The sequence below is a fragment of the Pristiophorus japonicus genome, chromosome 22 (genome assembly GCF_044704955.1).
Source record: "Pristiophorus japonicus isolate sPriJap1 chromosome 22, sPriJap1.hap1, whole genome shotgun sequence".
In the NCBI taxonomy this organism is placed as follows: Eukaryota; Metazoa; Chordata; class Chondrichthyes; family Pristiophoridae; genus Pristiophorus; species Pristiophorus japonicus.
Genome location: NC_091998.1, coordinates 66,199,768 through 66,219,219, shown reverse-complemented (window position 1 = coordinate 66,219,219; position 19,452 = coordinate 66,199,768). Strand labels below are relative to the sequence as shown.

The 19,452-nt window shown below is 47.3% G+C and overlaps 1 protein-coding gene across 13 annotated transcripts in view; it reads left to right on the top strand.

Moving 5' to 3' along the window:
* Positions 1-19,452, top strand: part of LOC139235126 (ankyrin-1-like) — a 303,602-nt gene that overhangs the window by 62,130 nt on the left and 222,020 nt on the right. The window lies entirely within an intron of this gene.

Here is a 19,452-nt window from a genome sequence, read left to right as displayed (position 1 = left end):
TCAATAAGATCATGGCTGATCTGATCATGGACTCAGCTCCACTTCCCTGCCCGCTTCCCATAACCCTTGACTCCCTTATCGCTCAAAGATCTGTCTATCTCCACCTTAAATATATTCAATGACCCAGCCTCCACAGCTCTCTGGGGCAGAGAATTCCACAGATTTATGACCCACTGATAGAAGAAATTCCTCCTCATTTCCGTTTTAAATGGGCGACCCTTTATTCTGAAACTATGCTCCCTAGTTCTAGCTTCCCCCACGAGGGGAAACATCCTCTCTGCATCTACCCTATCAAGCCCCCTCAGAATCTTATGCGTTTCAATAAGATCACCTCTCATTCTTCTAAACTCCAATAAGTACAGGCCCAACCTGCTCAATCTTTCTTCATAAGACAACCCCTTCATCTCAGGAATTAACCTCATGAACCTTCTCTGAACTGCCTCCAATGCAAGTATATCCCTCCTTAGGTCGAAGAAGGCCATGTATAAGGGCTGGCGCATTTTTCGTGCTGCAAAAATTATGTCCATTGTGACCTGGAGGGGACGAAATCCGCACTGCGACTCTGGGAAGAACTCCTCGGCTACAGGGAGAAGAAGGTTGAGGAGGACTCTAGCGACTCTAGTGGCTGATAGCAGGAAGATTCCTCTGTAGTTGCTGCAGTCCGACCTGTCCCCTTTTTTAAAGATGGTCACGATTACTACATCTCTGAGATCCCCCGGCATGTTCTCCTCACTCCAGATGAGAGAGATGAATCCCCTGGGAGGACAGACGCACCAGCATTAGCGTCCTCGTCCAGGCCAACATCCCCAGCATTGAAGCACTGACCACACTTGAACAGCTCTGCTGGGCAGGCCACGTTGTCCACAGGCCACATTGTCCACATGCCAGACACGAGACTCCCAAAGCAAACGCTCTACTCGAACTCCTACACGGCAATCGAGCCAAAGGTGGGCAGAGGAAACGTTACAAGGACATCCTCAAAGACTTCCTGATAAAGTGCGACATCCCCACCGACACCTGGGAGTCCCTGGCCAAAGACCAGTTCGCCCTAAGTGGAGGAAGTGCATCCGGGAGGGCACTGAGCACCTCGAGTCTCGTCGCCGAGAGCATGCAGAAAACAAGCGCAGACAGCGGAAGGAGCATGCGGCAAACCAGACTCCCCACCCTCCCTTTCCTTTCAACCACTGTGACAGAGACTGTAATTCCCGTATTGGACTGTTCAGTTACCTGAGAACTCATGCTAAGAGTGGAAGCAAGTCTTCCTCGATTCCGAGGGACTGCCTATGATGATGATGATGATGATCCCTCCTTAAATAAGGAGACCAAAACTGTATGCAGTACTCAGTAGTCAGGTCTGGGACTGCTATATGCATTGTCACAGGAGATATACTAGTCATTTTACAAATGCTTGCATCAATGCTGTAATAAAATAAGCCTGTTCTGTGGCACTCCTGTTGGTAATTCGCGCCTTTTATGGGTAGCATTGAACTGAAGATCATGTTTCGAACTCTGTACGACGTAGAACAGATATACAGGGAATGTCCCGCTGCCTCAGCTCAGAGTTGAGTAAAAATACACGATCCTCATACTTTAACGTTGCGAAATATGAACTCAACTCCGCCAGGTTTAGAGATCGGGATGTTTGCTGTCATCACTTTGAATATCAGATACAAATTTATCCTTTTGTGTAATGGTCCTTCCTTAAATATTAGTTCTGGGAGCTAAACCTAAATGTGTACAAGAGATGATCCGTAAGTGTGACCCTGAGCTTCCGGTGGCCTGTCACTTTAATTCCACGCTCCACTCCCACTCCGACCTCTCCGTCCTCGGCCTCCTACACTGTTTCAACTAAGCTCAACTCAAGCTCGAGGAACAGCACCTCCTCTTTCGTTTAGGCACTTTACAGTCTTCTGGACTCGACATCGAGTTCAACAATTTCAGACCTTAACCTCTGGCCCTATTTGGCTCCTATATCCTTTGCCTCCCTTTTTTACTTTTATTTTTCCTCTCTCGGTTTCCCAGGGCAGCCGGTAATTATTCCACCATTCACGCCCTCTCTAGACTCATCTTTTGTTTTCTAACTTCTGCCATTACCATCTCAATTCGGCCCATCATCCCCTTTTGTCTCTCTAATCTCTCCTGCCTTCCACCCTATCACTGACCTTCCCTTTTGTTCTCTCCTCCTCTTCCCCCGTTCACTGCCCCAACACTTCCTTAAAAATCTGTTACATTTCGACGAAGGGTCATCGACCTGTAACGTTAACTCTGTTTCTCTCTCCACAGACACTGCCTGACCCGCTGAGATTTCTAGCATTCTCTGTTTTTATTTCAGATTCCAGCATCTGCTGTATTTTGCTTTTGTAATATAATAAAGTGTGCTGGCTCAGAGAGAGCTCTAATGTGTTTTGAAGAGATGGGTTTATGTTGATTATTTATTGTAGAGGGAACCATAAACTGTGTTTGTTAAATCAGAGATTGCGCATTAGGTAAGGGATTTGGAATGGACTCTGTTGAGAATCATAAACAGCGTGCATTATCTCCAATGTGCAGCGTATTACAGTCAGGATGTTGACTGTGGTCTCTCTAAAGGAGCGAGAACCATAAAGATAGTGTTTGCATTTGTGAGTGTGCGTTCAGGGTTACAATACCATGCCAGTGTCGTAACGAGCACTGTGTACAGCTCTGAGTTACAGGTTGTGGGTTCAAGTCCCACTCCAGGGACTTGAGCACGAGAAAATCTAGGTGGACACTCCAGTGCAGTGCTGAGGGAGTGCCGCACTGTCGGAGGTGCCGTCTGTCAGATGAGACATTAAACCGAGGCCCCCGTCTGCCCTCTCAGGTGGATGTAAAGGATCCCATGGCACTATTTCGAAGAAGAGCAGGGGAGTTCTCCCCGGTGTCCTGGGGCCAATATTCATCCCTCAATCATCATAACAAAAACAGATTATCACATTGCAGGTTGTGGGAGCTTGCTGTGCACAAATTGATCTCATCTTCTGCTCAATTAAAAGTAGAAGTGTCCAGACTCCAGACGCAGCCACCTCTCTCTTTGTTCTTTTTATTGCTTGATCAGAATGTTTCAGATGTTGAGCCTCCGCTGTGTATCTGAATCCCCTGCAGAATCTGACCTTAGTGATAGAGCTTTCATCTGCCTGGACTCTGCCCTTCCAAACTGCTCCCTCAATCTCCTCCACCTCTCGCTCGTCCTTCAAAAGGTTTTTGAATACCCATCTCTCCCGTCCTCTGAACGGTGACACTCGGTCTCGCCATCCAATCCGTGCTTCACCTGTGAAGAAGCACTTCAGGATGATTTACAGTCGAAGTGCTGTATAAATACAAGCTTCTGTTTGGCTGCAGTGAGAGCGATTTGCTGTATTTGACCATCGTAATATCTCTGAAAAATGAAAAGTGGCACAGCATAGATATACCTTGACTTTTTACATCTTCTTTGCTTTAGCACCAAATCCAATATTCGCACGATCTGTTTTATATAAAAGAAAAGAAAGACTTGCATTTATATAGCGCCTTTCACGACGTCTCAAAGCGCTTTACAGCCAATGAAGTACTTTTGGAGTGTAGTCACTGTTGTAATGTGGGAAACGCGGCAGCCAATTTGCGAACAGCAAGCTCCCACAAACAGCAATGTGATAATGACCAGATAATCTGTTTTTGTTATGTTGATTGAGGGATAAATATTGGCCCAGGACACCGGGGATAACTTCCCTGCTCTTCTTCGAAATAGTGCCATGGGATCTTTTACGTCTTTGAGAGGGCAGACGGGGCCTCGGTTTAACATCTCATCTGAAAGACAGCACCCCTGACAGTGCAGCGCTCCCTCAGTGCTCTACTGGGAGTGTCAGCCTAAATTTTTGTGCTCAATTCCCAGAGTGGGACTTGAACCCACAACCTTCTGGCTCAGAGGCGAGGGTGCTGCCTACTGAGCCACTGACTGACAATAAGCTGACATGGTTGTGAAGCAATGATTGACACCTGTCAGTGAGTTTCAGGCTGCAATCCAGTTGTGTGGGTCACAGGATGACCACGACAATTTGTGCTTCATTCTCTCATTCTCTGCTTCTGACCCCTTCTTAAATCTCTCAGCGACACCATAGCCTGTGCGTTTCACTGAGCCAGCTGCATTTGTTGACCCACTGCCCCCTCCAAACAAGATTTGCAAAGTAAAACACGTAGAAAAAGGCTAAAAGGGCTTAAAACAAATAAATCCCCAGGGGATAAACGGTACTTATCCCAGAGAGAAACACGGGGAGAGATTTGTGAGGCGCTGACAATTATTATGAGGGAATAAATGGAAACTGGGGAGGGACCAGCAAATTAGAAATTGACTGACACCGTTCCTATTTTCAAAAGGAGCAAGGACTCCGAAACCGGCAACTACAGCCACATTGGTCTCGCCTCCATTTCATGTAACATAACGGAATCAATAGTCAGGAATAAATCTGAGGGCTATCTGTAGAAGGTTAGACTCGTTAGCAGAAGTTGATATAGATTCAGAATGGGAAGTTCCTGCCTGAATAGGCTTCTTGGAGGAACTGATAACCCATCATCATCATCATGGGCAGTCCCTCGAAATCGAGGAAGACTTGCTTCCACTCTAAAAGTGAGTTCTCGGGTGACTAATACGGGAATTACAGTCTCTGTCACAGGTGGGACAGACAGTGGTTGAGGGAAGGGGAGGGTGGGACAGGTTTGCCGCACGCTCCTTCCGCTGCCTGCGCTTGGTTTCTGCATGCTCTCGGCGATGAGACTCGAGGTGCTCAGCGCCCTCCCGGATGCACTTCCTCCACTTAGGGCGGTCTTTGGCCAGGGACTCCCAGGTGTCGGTGGGGATGTTGCACTTCATCAGGATGGCTTTGAGGGTGTCCTTAAAGCGTTTCCTCTGCCCACCTGGGGCTCACTTGCCATGTAGGAGTGCTGAGTAGATCGCTTGCTTTAGGAGTCTCGTGTCTGACATGCGGACAATGTGGCCTGCCCAACAGAGCTGGTCGAGTGTGGTCAGTGCGTCGATGCTGGGGATGTTGACCTGGTCGAGGACACTGATGTTGGTGCGTCTGTCCTCCCAGGGGATTTGCAGGATCTTGCGGAGACAGTGCTGGTGGTATTTCTCTAGCGGAAGAAATTTTGAGGAACTGACAACCCAATGGGACTGTGGAATCCCCTATGACGTGGTGTGTTTTAACTTCCAAAAGGCATTTGAGCAAGTTTTAAATGAAAGACTATTGATTAAGCTTAAAGCTGTGAGGATTCAGGTTAAAGACTAGGAACGGATGAGAAACTGGTGGAAGGGTAGAAAATAAGAACTATTGATTGGCCGCGGTTTATTAGAGTGGGTGTAGTTCTGAATGGGGTGGCCCAGGGTTCAGTGTTGGGATCACCACTGTTTTGAGTTTACATAAATGACCAAATAAAGTGGTGAAATTTGCAGATGACGCCAAACTAGGAAGGGCAATGGCTTCAGAACAGGCAGCTTATAAATTACAAAATATTTAAACAGACAGAACAATGGTAGATGGAACTTAATGTGGAGTGTTGCATCCAGGAAGGAAAAGTGCGCGATATACATACTCCGTCAACCGCTAAAGATGAAGTTGAAAGCAACCTAGTAGACTCAATGCTAAATGAGAGCAGCTCCAACAACACTCGAGAAGCTCGACACCATCCAGGACAAAGCAGCCACTTGATTGGCTCCCTATCCACCACCTTCAACATTCACTCCCTCCACCACCGGCGCACCGTGGCTGCAGTGTGCACCATCTACAAGATGCACTGCAGCAACTCACCAAGGCTTCTTCGGCAGCACCTCCCAAACCCGCGACCTCTACCACCGAGAAGGACAAGGGCAGCAGGCGCATGGGAACACCACCACCTCCACGTTCCCCTCCCAGTCACACACCATCCTGACTGGGAAATATATCGGCCGTTCCTTCATCGTCGCTGGGTCACAATCCGGGAACTCCCTCCCTAACAGCACTGTGGGAGCACCTTCACCACACGGACTGCAGCGGTTCAAGGCAGTGGCTCACCACCACCTTCTCAAGGGCCAATTAGGGATGGGCAATAAATGCCGGCCTTGCCAGCGAAGCCCACATCCCATGAACGAATAAAAAAAAATCTCCAAGCAATTGCAGAGCAGCAATCAACAGACTCAACAGAGTATTGAAATGCATCGTCGAAAGAGTAGAATGTAAGTCAGAAGAGCGAATGAAACGTTGCTGTGCTCGGGATAGACAGTGCCTTGAGCAGTACACCCAGTGTTGGTCTCCCGGAAACAAATGAGAGGATCAGTCACGGGCATCAGTGCAGAGTAGAAACATAAGCTGTTCTGTCGTGTCAGAGGTCGGAGTAGTGAGACAAATCTTGGAGAAACATCTTTTCTTTTTGCCTGGAAAGAAGACAGCTGAGAGATGATCCAACGAGATTGTTAAGGCAATGGAAAAGGTCAACTCACAATGTTACTTGAGATTTAATTGCAGGATTAGAAGTTGGGGGCAAGAGTTCAAATTAAGAAAAATCCTTTTAGAGCAGATATCAGGAAATACTTCTTCAGGCAAAGAGTGATCAATTTGTACAATAAATCCACAGTGCATTAACTGTAAGGTTTGGGACATAATTAGGAGCAGGAGTAGGTCATACGGCCCCTCGAGCCTGCTCCGCCATTCAATAAGATCATGGTTGATCTTCGGCCTCAATACTTTCCCGCCCGATTCCCTTAAGCCTCGATTCCCCAGAGTCCAAGCGTTCTTGTGTCTTGGGCACTGTGTTGAATGTCATAACATGGTTGGCAACGAGTTGTGAAGGAAACGCTGGTGTGATTATTGGTAATAGATCAGCAAGTGTGTCCCTCATCGGTTCGCGGGCGCCTTGTCTGAGGCCTGCCACACACACTCTGTTGTCCAGGTGGAGTGCAGAGTGCGTTTGCTGCGTCCGTGGTCTGAGTCCTGATCAGAGCGGAGGTTGCAGTGCGTTCAGTCACACAGTAGTCACTCAGTATTAATGTTGGAAAATAAATGTTCTTTTTCACAACTTACTGCAGCATTTCTGGGGTCAGTTTTAAGCATAGTGGACAGAGCACATTTTTTTTTAGGGAGAGGGTCACCCTTCTTATTTAAGGAGGGATATACTTGCATTGGAGGCAGTTCAAAGAAGGTTCACGAGGTAAATTCCTCAGATGACAGGATTGTCTTATGAAGAAAGGTTGAGCAGGTTGGGCCTGTACTCATTGGAGTTTAGAAGAATGAGAGGTGATCTTATTGAAAGGTATAAGATACTGAGGGGGCTGGACAGGGTAGATGCAGAGAGGATGTTTCCCCTCGTGAGGGAATCTAGAACTAGGGGCATAGTTTCAGAATAAGGGATTGCCCATTTAAAACTGAGATGAGGAGGAATTTCTTCTCTGAGGGCGGTGAATCTTTGGAATTCTCTGCCCCAGGGAGCTGTGGAGGTTGGGTCATTGAATTTATTTAAGGTGGAGATAGACAGATTTTTGAATGATAAGGGCGTCAAGGGTTATGGGGAGCGGACGGGGAAGTGGAGCTGAGGCCAAGATCAGATCAGCCATGATTGTATTGAATGGCGGAGCAGGCTTGAGGGGCCGAATGGCCCACTCCTGCTCCTATTTCTTATGTTCTTGTGTTCAACAGGATATCCTATGGTACTTTTCAAAATTGGGCCCGGTTACCCATCCTGGTTTGGCGTTTGTACTGAGCCTGTCCAGCCTATGGGTGACTGACATAAAAACATAAGAACATAAGAATAAGTAGGCCATCTAGCCCCTCGAGCCTGCTCCGCCATTCAAGAAGATCATGGCTGATCTGGCCGTGGACTCAGCTCCACTTACCCGCCCGCTCCCCATAAACCTTAATTCCCTTATTGGTTAAAAATCTATCTATCTGTGACTTGAATACATTCAATGAGCTAGCCTCAACTGCTTCCTTGGGCAGAGAATTCCACAGATTCACAACCCTCTGGGAGAAGAAATTCCTTCTCAACTCGGTTTTAAATTGGCTCCCCCGTATTTTGAGGCTGTGCCCCCTAGTTCTAGTCTCCCCGACCAGTGGAAACAACCTCTCTGCCTCTATCTTGTATATCCCTTTCATTATTTTAAATGTTTCTATAAGATCACCCCTCATCCTTCTGAACTCCAACGAGTAAAGACCCAGTCTACTCAATCTATCAGCATAAGGTAACGCTCTCATCTCCGGAATCAGCCTAGTGAATCGTCTCTGTACCCCTTCCAAAGCTAGTATATCCTTCCTTAAGTAAGGTGACCAAAACTGCACGCAGTACTCCATGTGCGGCCTCACCAATACCTTATACAGTTGCAGCAGGATCTCCCTGCTTTTGTACTCCATCCCTCTCGCAATGAAGGCCAACATTCCATTCGCCTTCCTGATTACCTGCTGCACCTGCAAACTAACTTTTTGGGATTCATGCACAAGGACCCCCAGGTCCCTCTGCACCGCAGCATGTTGTAATTTCTCCCCATTCAAATAATATTCCCTTTCACTTTTTTTTTCCAAGGTGGATGACCTCACATTTTCCGACATTGTATTCCATCTGCCAAACATTAGCCCATTCGCTTAACCTATCTAAATCTCTTTGCAGCCTCTCTGTGTCCTCTACACAACCCGCTTTCCCACTAATCTTTGTGTCATCTGCAAATTTTGTTACACTGCACCCTGTCCCCTCTTCCAGGTCATCTATGTATATTGTAAACTGTTGTGGTCCCAGCACCGATCCCTGTGGCACACCACTAACCACCGATTTCCAACCTGAAAAGGACCCATTTATCCCGACTCTCTGCTTTCTGTTAGCCAGCCAATTCTCAATCCATGCTAATACATTTCCTCTGACTCTGCGTACCTTGATCTTCTGCAGTAACCTTTTGTGTGGCACCTTATCGAATGCCTTTTGGAAATCTAAATACACCACATCCATCGGTATACCTCTATCCACCATGCTCGTTATATCCTCAAAGAATTCCAGTAAATTAGATAAACATGGTTTCCCCTTCATGCATCCATGTTGCGTCTGCTTGATTACACTATTCCTATCTAGATGTCCCGCTATTTATTCCTTAATGATAGCTTCAAGCATTTTCCCCACTACAGATGTTAAACTAACCAGCCTATAGTTACCTGCCTTTTGTCTGCCCCCTTTCTTAAACAGAGGCATTACATTAGCTGCTTTCCAATCCGCTGGTACCTCCCAGAGTCCAGAGAATTTTGGTAGATTATAACGAATGCATCTGCTATAACTTCCGCCATCTCTTTTAATACCCTGGGATGCATTTCATCCGGACCAGGGGACTTGTCTACCTTGACTCCCATTAGCCTGTCCAGCACTACCCCACTAGTGATAGTGATTATCTCAAGGTTCTCCCTTCCCACATTCCCGTGACCAACAATTTTTGGCATGGTTTTTGTGTCTTCCACTGTGAAGACCGAAGCAAAATAATTGTTTAAGGTCTCAGCCATTTCCACATTTCCCATTATTAAATCCCCCTTCTTATCTTCTAAGGGACCAACATTTACTTCAGTCACTCTTTTCCATTTTATATATCGGTAAAAGCTTTTCCTATCTGTTTTTATGTTTTGCGCAGGTTTACTTTCGTAATCTATCTTTCCTTTCTTTATTGCTTTCTTCATTCTTTGCTGTCGTTTAAAATTTTCCCAATCTTCTAGTTTCCCACTAACCTTGGCCACCTTATACACATTGGTTTTTAATTTGATATTCTCCTTTATTTCCTTGGTTATCCATGGCTGGTTATCCCTTCTCTTACCGCCCTTTTTCACTGGAATATATTTTTGTTGAGCACTATGAAAGAGCTCCTTAAAAGTCCTCCACTGTTCCTCAATTGTGCCACCGTTTAGTCTGTGTTTCTAGTCTACTTTAGCCAACTCTGCCCTCATCCCACTGTAGGCCCCTTTGTTTAACCATAGTACGCTCGTTTGAGACACTACTTCCTCACCCTCAATCTGTATTACAAATTCAACTATACTGTGAGCACTCATTCCAAGAGGATCTTTTACTAGGAGATCGTTTATTATTCCTGTCTCATTACACAGGACCAGATCTAAGATAGCTTGCTCCCTTGTAGGTTCTGTAACATACTGTTCTAAGAAACAATCCCGTATGCATTCTATGAATTCCTCCTCAAGGCTACCCCGTGCGATTTGACAGCACAAGTGATATTTTAATCGAAATTGTGGTGCTCTGTCAATAGGTACGGGAAGTGTAGACGTTGTCAGGGTGGGTCACAGGATGTCATACCACATCAAATCGTTGAATTTGCGGTCAGTGATAGAGCTGGCAGGAGAGCCCAGCTTGGGACTAGAGAGACACCTTTGCAGCTGAGCTCTGCCCTGATCCTCGAGCAGTGGGAACCATTCACAGTTGATCACCAGTCCTCTGCTGAGGGTAGCATTTAAATAGAAAGACACGATAGAGCACTTGTTCGTTGAGAGAACCCAGTGCGTTGGTCGTTGTTAACACCTTGTTGCTTTTTGCATGTGACTGGGTTATCTCCGAGCTTGGTGATTTCTGCGAACTGAATCAGTGAGTTCACAGAGCTGCAGCGTGACGAAAGCAGTACTGGCACTGCAGTGCTTCCAGCACATGATGTCTATATATAGGGCAGGGAGAGTAGAAATAGCCCTCAGTCCACATAGTTGGGATTCCTCACTGGCACAGACAGAGATCGCCGGTCTTCCTCCCCTGCAGTCCGAGCTATTGCAGCAGTGTACGGAGACACACAGCTGGGGATACACCTTGTGGATATGGAGTGGGGAAGTGCGGAAGGAGGAATGCAAGGTGGGGATATCTGGGAACGTGCAGAGGAGACGTGCAGTTAGTTGCATGTGTCGCAGAGAGCTCTTAACTCAAGCAGCTGCCCCTCTTCACAAACACAAGGCAGCATGGAATGGTGAAATGTTATTACCCCATTCCTTCCATGGATCATGTCTGATCTACACCATTGTGGTCTCAATCTTACTCATTTACTCTCCCGAGGAAATCTCCGCATGAAACTTCCCGATCCCCCCCAAGGTAATCCCACAAAACTCCACAGTATACACTCCACCTTCACATCTCCATGATTCAGTCCTCACCTGTAGACCTTAGCCCAGCATTTTACTCTGCCCCGCCCTGCACTGCCCCATAGCAAGTGCCGTGTTCTCTGTTCAATGGTGGCTTGGTCATCACCTGTTGGGAAGCAAGGAGGTGCCTGGTGTCACAGTCAGGTCTTTCAACCCCAGCTCGGGTACCACACTTGCCTCGGAGTCAGAAGGTTGAATGGGTGGATGGTCGGAGAGGAACTTTCCCAGATTTTGTCTCCCCTAAATTGGCCTGGGTTTTTATCTGGTTTTTGCCTCTCCCAGGAGATCACATGGCTCCGGTTGGGGTGGAGTGTAGAATGTTTCAGTATAAGGGGTGTCGCAGTTGTGTGGGGCGGACTGGTTGGGCTGGGTGCTCTTTGCCTTTCCGCCATTGTTCATAGGTTTATATGTAACCTTCAGGGCTGCTGACCGAGGGCCGTGCGGCTCTTTGTCGATCGGCGTGGACACGATGGGCCGGAATGGCCTCCTTCTGCACTGTATGTTTCTATGTTGTGGGTTCAATTCCCACTCCAGGGACTTGAGGACATAAATCCAGGCTGACACTCCCATTGCAGTGCTGAGGTAGTGCCGCACTGTCGGAGGTGCCGTCTTTCGGATGAGGCATTAAACCGAGGCCCTGTCTGTTCTCTTAGGTGAATGTAAAAGATCCCACGGCACTATTCCGATGAAGAGAAGAGGAGTTATCCCCAGTGTCCTGGCCAATATTTATCCCTCAATCAACATCACAAAACCAGATTATCTGGTCACAATCACATTGCTGTTTGTGGGAGCTTGCTGTGCGCAAATTGGCTGCTGCGTTTCCCACATTACAACAGTGACTACACTCCAAAAGTACTTCATTGGCTGTGAAGCGCTTTGAGACGTCTGGTGGTCGTGAAAGGCGCTATATAAATCCAAGTCTTTCACTCTTTCAGAATAAAACCTCCAGCCCTCCTATAATAGCATGCCGCTATTTTCTCAGTGATTCGAGGGTTTCTGAAACCACTGCCCATTTCACTAGGTGAGAACCCTTTGTCTGAAGAACGACTTCCTGACATTCTTCTGAGGGTGCAGTTAAATATTGAAGGTGCAAAGTGGTGCTGAAATTCGCTGATGATTCTGGCATTTTGGTTGGGCTGGGTGCTCTTTGCCTTTCCGCCATTGTTCATAGGTTTATATGTAACCTTCAGGGCTGCTGACCGAGGGCCGTGCGGCTCTTTGTCGGCCGGCGTGGACACGATGGGCCGGAATGGCCGCCTCCTGCGCTGTATGCATAACATAAGTATAACCCTGTACACTCAATGTACAGTTACATAAGACTACTGGATGTATCTTCACACTGTATACACGATGCCTGTACCACCAGGGGGTGCAACTGGTGGAGACCGAGGAGTCACCTGTACACGACAGGTAACCAGGTATAAAAGGGAGCTCACCTCACTGTACCCTCACTCAGAAGCTGCAATAAATGGACTAAGGTCACAACAGTTCAAGTACAATACCTTACCTCGTGGAGTCATTACTGGAGTGCTTACAGATATAACAGATAGGATGGACCTATTTCCCTTAGCAGAGGGGTCAACAATCAGGGGGCATAGATTTAAAGTAATTGGTAGGAGGTTTAGAGGGGATTTGAGTGGAAATGTTTTCACCCAGAGGGTGATGGGGGTCTGGAACTCACTGCCTGAAAGGGTGGTAGAGGCAGAAACCCTCACCACATTTAAAAAGTACTTAGATGTACATTTGAAGTGCCGTAACCTACAGGGCTACGGACCGAGAGCTGGAAAGTGGGATTAGGCTGGGTAGCTCTTGGTCGGCCGGCGCGGACACGATGGGCCGAATGGCCTCCTTCCGTGCTGTAAATTTCTATGATTCTATGAATTGTGCAGATTCAGGGATGACTCTTAAGCAATGGGTCACCAATTGAACTATTATTTATTTTTCTAAGTTAGCTGCTGGATAAGTGATTTAGTTTAGCAAAATAGTTCTAGGTAGGGGATGGAGGCAATTTAATGCTTGATGGGGGGGCAAGGTGGGAGGGGTGGGTTATTGTTTTTTTCTGAGAGGATAAGTTAGAATCCCCAAATGCCTTTCTTCATCAACGATTGGCCTTTGTAAAGTACATTTAACATTATAAGATGTCCTGAATGCCTCACAGAGGGAAAACAATAACCATGGCACAAAAGGGCTCCATTAAGTCAAATTGCCTGTGCCAGTTCTTTGCAGGATCTATCCAATTAGTCCTGCTCCCTGTTCTCTCCCAATTGGCCTCCAGATTCTTCCTTGTCAGGAATATATCCAGTTCCCTTTAGAAAGTTAGTATCAAATCTGTCTCTACCACCTTTTCAGGCAGTGCGTTCCAGATCCTAATAACCAAGCAGCAATAGGAGAAGGTGGGAGGAGAGAGGTAGCAAAGGGGAACTGTATGCACACACATTTGCGGTTACATCCGAGCCAGGGTGTCCCTGGAGATGGAGCACGCGGTGTCCACCTGTACGCTCGCAGCCTTCCGCGAGAGGCGGGCACCGGAGGGACTGGAGTGCATCCATCACCCCCGGCAACCAAATTTTAATTTGATTTTAAATGTCTAAAGTTTAATTTATTTATTGTGCCGGTTTCATTGCCCGCCCCCCTCCTTTTAGCCAGGGACACTTGTATAATTTGTGTTTTTAGTGCCCGAAAAAAAAAACAAGGGGGCACTTGTTTGAAAGTCTTTGGTGTGTCCCCACTCCCCCCCCCCCCCCGCCCCTTTAATCAGGGGGCTCTTGATTTAAACTGTTCCTACAAAAATAGTTGTAGAGCTGTTGATTTGGGAGTGGCTTAGCCAGTCACGTGATGTTCACAAGACTCAATAAACCCCCAGCCAGTTGGGTTCGGGGGATCCACGATGAGGCAGGTGGTTGTGAGCCTGGTGGATGAACCGGTAATGTGTAGTGTAATTGTTAAACCTTTGCTAAGAAACCAACTAGTTCTTAATAGTTGGTTTAGTGTTGCTATGGATTCTTAAGCAAAGAACCCATGAAGCAAATACATTACAGGAATGTTTGAGGGAGAGCATTGGAGTGGGATTGAAGCTGGAGCAGAGGGGGGGGGTTGCTGAGGGGGGGAGGCAGGGGGCCACAGCTGGAAGAGCGGAGGGCGAGCTCAGTGAGACAGGGAACGGCACGATTGCGGACGGGGGCACGGATTTCTGTTTTGTGATCTTGCAAAAATGAAGTGAGTGAAATAGAGTTAGTGTCACTGCTGAGAGCGGTATTTCACCCAGTGATGGAAGAATGTGCTTCACTGATCTTAGATGATACCAGTGACCCAAGTGCAGGCTGATAAATTTCAGGGATCCCTCTCAGGTTACCCTGAGGCATCTCTGAAGCACCACAATATTGTTTAATACTAATTTGCTTTTGATGCAAACGGATTTTGCACAGACGCTAAATCACTTTAACACGCACCAGTCTTCAAGCTTATATCCAGCGTTCGCTGTGTTTGAAGTATTCTGCCCGTGAAAACACATAACAGTTTGGCATGATATAGATCAGTGCCTCACATCGATCCATGGGATGTTCTTTAAAATGTACTCCTCTATGTCACTGCAAAGGCCCGTGGCTGACGGCTGACTGTTTCTGGTCAAGATTCTGAGAATTTCACTCTTCCTTGTTCTGGAGCTGGGCGAAGGCCTCATCAGAGGCGATAAGCTCTTTTTTAATTCATTCCTGGGTTCCGTTAGAGGAACAGTTGGACCTTGGAGTGCAGGTCCACAGATCCCTGAAGGTAGCAGGCCAGGTGGTTAAGAAGGCATACGGAATACTTGCCTTTATTACCGAGGCATAGAATACATGAGCAGGGAGGTTATGCTTGAACTGTATAAAATACTAGTTAGGCCACAGCTGGAGTACTGCATGCAGTTCTGGTCACCACATTACAGGAAAGATGTGATTGCTCTAGAGAAGGTACAGAGGAGATTTACGAGGATGTTGCCTGGAGAACTTTAGCTATGAGGAAAGATTGGATAGGCTGGGATTTATTTTCTTTGGAACAGAGGAGGCTGAGGGGAGACCTTATTGAGGTGTATAAAATTATGAGGGGCCTAGATTGAGTGGATAGGAAGGACCTATTTCCCTTAGCAGAGGGGTCAACAACCAGGGGGCATAGATTTAAAGTAATTGGTGGGAGGTTTAGAGGGGAGTTGAGGGGAAATGTCTTCACCCAGAGGGTGGTGGGGGTCTGGAACTCACTGCCTGAAAGGGTGGTAGAGGCAGAAACCCTCACCACATTTAAGAAGTATTTGGATGTGCACCTGAAGTGCTGTAACCTACAGGGCTACGGACCCAGAGCTGGAAAATGGGATTAGGCTGGGTAGCTCTTTGTTGGCCGGCGCTGACACGATGGGCTGAAATGGCCTCCTTCCGTGCTGTAAATTTCTATGATTCTATGTGGGCGTCGCTGGCAAGGCCGGCATTTATTGCCCATCCCTAATTGCCCCTTGAGAAGGTGGTGGTGAGCCGCCTTCTTGAACCGCTGCAGTCCGTGTGGTGAAGGTGCTCCCACAGTGCTGTTAGGGAGGGAGTTCCAGGATTGTGACCCAGCGACGATGAAGGAACGGCCGATATATTTCCAAGTCAGGATGGTGTGTGATTTGGAGACATAGAGCTAGAAACATAGAAAATAGGTGCAGGCATCGCCCATTCGGCCCTTCGAGCCTGCACCACTGTTCAATATGATCATGGCTGATCATGCAACTTCAGTACCCCATTCCTGCTTGGAGGGGAACGTGGAGGTGGTGGTGTTCCCATGCGCCTGCTGCCCTTGTCCTTCTAGGTGCTAGAGGTCGCGGGTTTGGGAGGTGCTGCCTTCAGGGCTGAAGAAGCCTTGGCGAGTTGCTGCAGTGCATCTTGTAGATGGTACACACTGCAGCCACGGTGCGCCGGTGGTGGAGGGAGTGAATGTTGAAGGTGGTGGATGGGGAGCCAATCAAGCGGCTGCTTTGTCCTGGATGGTGTCGAGCTTCTTGAGTGTTGTTGGAGCTGCACTCATCCAGGCAAGTGGAGAGTATTCCATCACACTCCTGACTTGTGCCTTGTAGATGGTGGAATGGCCCTAACACCAGTCAGAAGTCTCGGCGAGTTGCTGCAGTGCATCCTGTCAATGGTACACACTGAGAGGCAGCACCAGTTTTCCAGCCAAGTGTTGAGTGGAGGGAGGGAGAGAAAATGGGAACAAGAGTTGGTCTGGGGCAAGACCCAGAAAGCGGTTACATCCATCAGCATTGCTGGGGCCTGCAGTTCCAAATTGGGATGAAAACATAGAAACATAGAAATTTACAGCGCAGAAGGAGGCCATTTCGGCCCATCGTGTCTGCCCCGGCCGACAAAGAGTCACACGGCCCTCGGTCAGCAGCCCTGAAGGTTACATATAAACCTATGAACAATGACGGAAAGGCAAAGAGCACCCAGCCCAACCAGTCCGCCTCACACAACTGCGACACCCCTTGTACTGAAACATTCCACACTCCACCCCAACCGGAGCCATGTGATCTCCTGGGAGAGGCAAAAACCAGATAAAAACCCAGGCCAATTTAGGAAGATAAAATCTGGGAAAATTCCTCTCAGACCCATCCAGGCAATCGAAACTGGTCCAGGAGATCACCCTGGCCGTATTCTATTCCCTGCAGTACTCACCATTATATCTGCACCGTCCAACAAAAGGTCATCCAGTCTAATCCCAATTACCAGCTTTAGGTCCGTAACCCTGCAGGTTACTGCACTTTAAGTGCACATCCAACCATCTCTTAAAAGAGGTGGATGGAATGAGCCGTCTCAAACCATGAGCCAAAGAGGTAACTGAGGCGTAGAAAATGTCACACTGGCGCAGAGAGTGCGGAGAGCTTGGGCCAGAGTTAAAGAAAGCTTCATCTGCAGTTAACTGATGCTTCACCTTGCCCTGGGCATATTTGATCCTGACCCCGGTGGTCAATGTGGAAAGGTGTGTCCTGTTCCCCAGCAACTACATCTCGGAGTCTGAAAAGGGAAAACTTTGCTACTCCTAAATCTGACTCTGCAACAGAGAGAGGTTTTAAAGAGCTTCTGACCAACTCAATGATGAGCCAACGGAGGGGATGGGAGGAAGGAAAGAATGTGGTCACTGACTGAGGCAGAGCTCAATGATTGATTCCGGGGATGAGGGGGTGGATTTATGAGGAAACGTTGAGGAGGTTGGGTCTCTACTCATTGGAATTCAGAAGAATGAGAGGTGATCTTATCGAAACGTGTAAGTTTATGAGGGGGCTTGACAAAGTGGATGCAGAGAGGATGTTTCCACTGATGGGGGAGACTAGAACTAGGGGGCATAATCTTAGAATAAGGGGCCACCCATTTAAAACTGAGATGAGGAGGAATTTCTTCTCTCAGAGGGTTGTAAATCTGTGGAATTCGCTGCCTCAGAGAGCTGTGGAAGCTGGGACATTGAATAAATTTAAGACAGAAATAGACAGTTTCTTAAACGATAAGGGGATATGGGGTTATGGGGAGCGGGCGGGGAAGTGGAACTGAGTCCATGATCAGATCAGCCATGATATTGAATGGCGGAGCAGGCTCGAGGGGCTGTATGGCCGACTCCTGTTCCTATTTCTTATGTTCTTGTAGTATATGTAGGCACCTTTAGTAATGACTCCACGAGGCAGGGTATGATACTTAAACTGTGTAGACCTGCAGTCCTTTATTTGCAGGTCCTGAGTGACCACAACAAGCTGTGAGTTCCCTTTTATACTGGGTTACCTGCCGTGTGCAGGCAACCCCTAGGTCTCCAGCAGCAGCACCCTCTGGTGTACCGGTAAGGTGTGTGCAGTATAAGGGTACATTCAATGTGGCATAACAGTGTTACAGACATCACACAGTAAACAGGCATGCATACACAACAGTTCTTATAATGCCGTTCCACTCCATCAGCTCGCTGGCACTTCACGCCTCAGCTGTAACGTGCTATCGATCTGTGCTGCCTGTACAGACTGCTGCTGTTACTTGCACAAGTACACTGAACCATCGGATGGCAGACACTTTATGAATAGAGTTTGACACTGGGGCGTCGAATGCACGCATCAACCATGCTCCAGCATAGCAGTATTGACAGCCGCTTGTCCAACCTGACTTGCAGTGTTGGTTGCTGGGCAGCCCAGGCCCCACAGAGACTGTGATACATACTTTACGACATCACAAAGACACACATTCTGCAAGATGGTTCCAATACATCATGTGACTTTTATTGTATTTACAGCAGCAGTTGCATTACCACAGTAGTCCACTCGGTGGAGCTCTCAATTACAGAGACATTTAATGCAACAAAAACACAACTTTGGTTCAACTGAGAAACCCAGTTAAGGAGCCAAAGCCCATTATGATCACAGTCTAAGGATAAGGGGTAAGCCATTTAGGACCGAGATGAGGAGAAACTTCTTCACCCAGAGAGTGGTGAACCTGTGGAATTCTCTACCACAGAAAGTAGTTGAGGCCAATTCACTAAATATATTCAAAAGGGAGTTAGATGACGTCTTTACTACTCGGGGGATCAAGGGGTATGGCGAGAAAGCAGGAAGGGGGTACTGAAGTTTCATGTTCAGCCATGAACTCATTGAATGGCGGTGCAGGCTAGAAGGGCTGAATGGCCTACTCCTGCACCTATTTTCTATGTTTCTATGTTTCTATGATTGGACATCAGCTAAGAGTGTTAGAAAAGACATGGCAAATCAAGAAGTGTTGTGAGTGAGAGAAAGGGTTGATGGGGTAAATGAGAGGGTAAAGGGGAGCTCGTGACCCCCACAGGACATTAGAACATAACGGAGAAGAGTTAGAAGGACAAGGGAATATAGAATAAGAGTTGTCTACCAGTAAGATATCAGAGGGTAATTGAGTCTGAGGTTCTAATGATGGCATAAGATGTGATAAAATCTTAAAGAAAGAATGACTTGCATTTCTATAGCACCTTTCGCGACCACAGGACGTCCCAAAGCGCTTTACAGCCAATGAAGTACTTTTGGAGCGTAGTCACTGTTGTAATGTGGGAAACGCGGCAGCCAATTTGTGCACAGCAAGCTCCCACACATATCAATGTGATAATGACCAGATAATCTGTTTTTGTTATGTTGATTGAGGGATAAATATTGGCCCCAGGACACCAGGGATAACTCCCCTGCTCTTCTTCAAAATAGTGCCCTGGGATCTCTTAGATGCCTTTTGAAGCTCAAACTGAAGGTAGAGGGTAACATTCAAAGCAGACAGCCTATTCTAATTCATTCTTTCCATGAACCTTAAAACTATGGAACTCCCAATCTCTCTCACCCTTCCCTTCC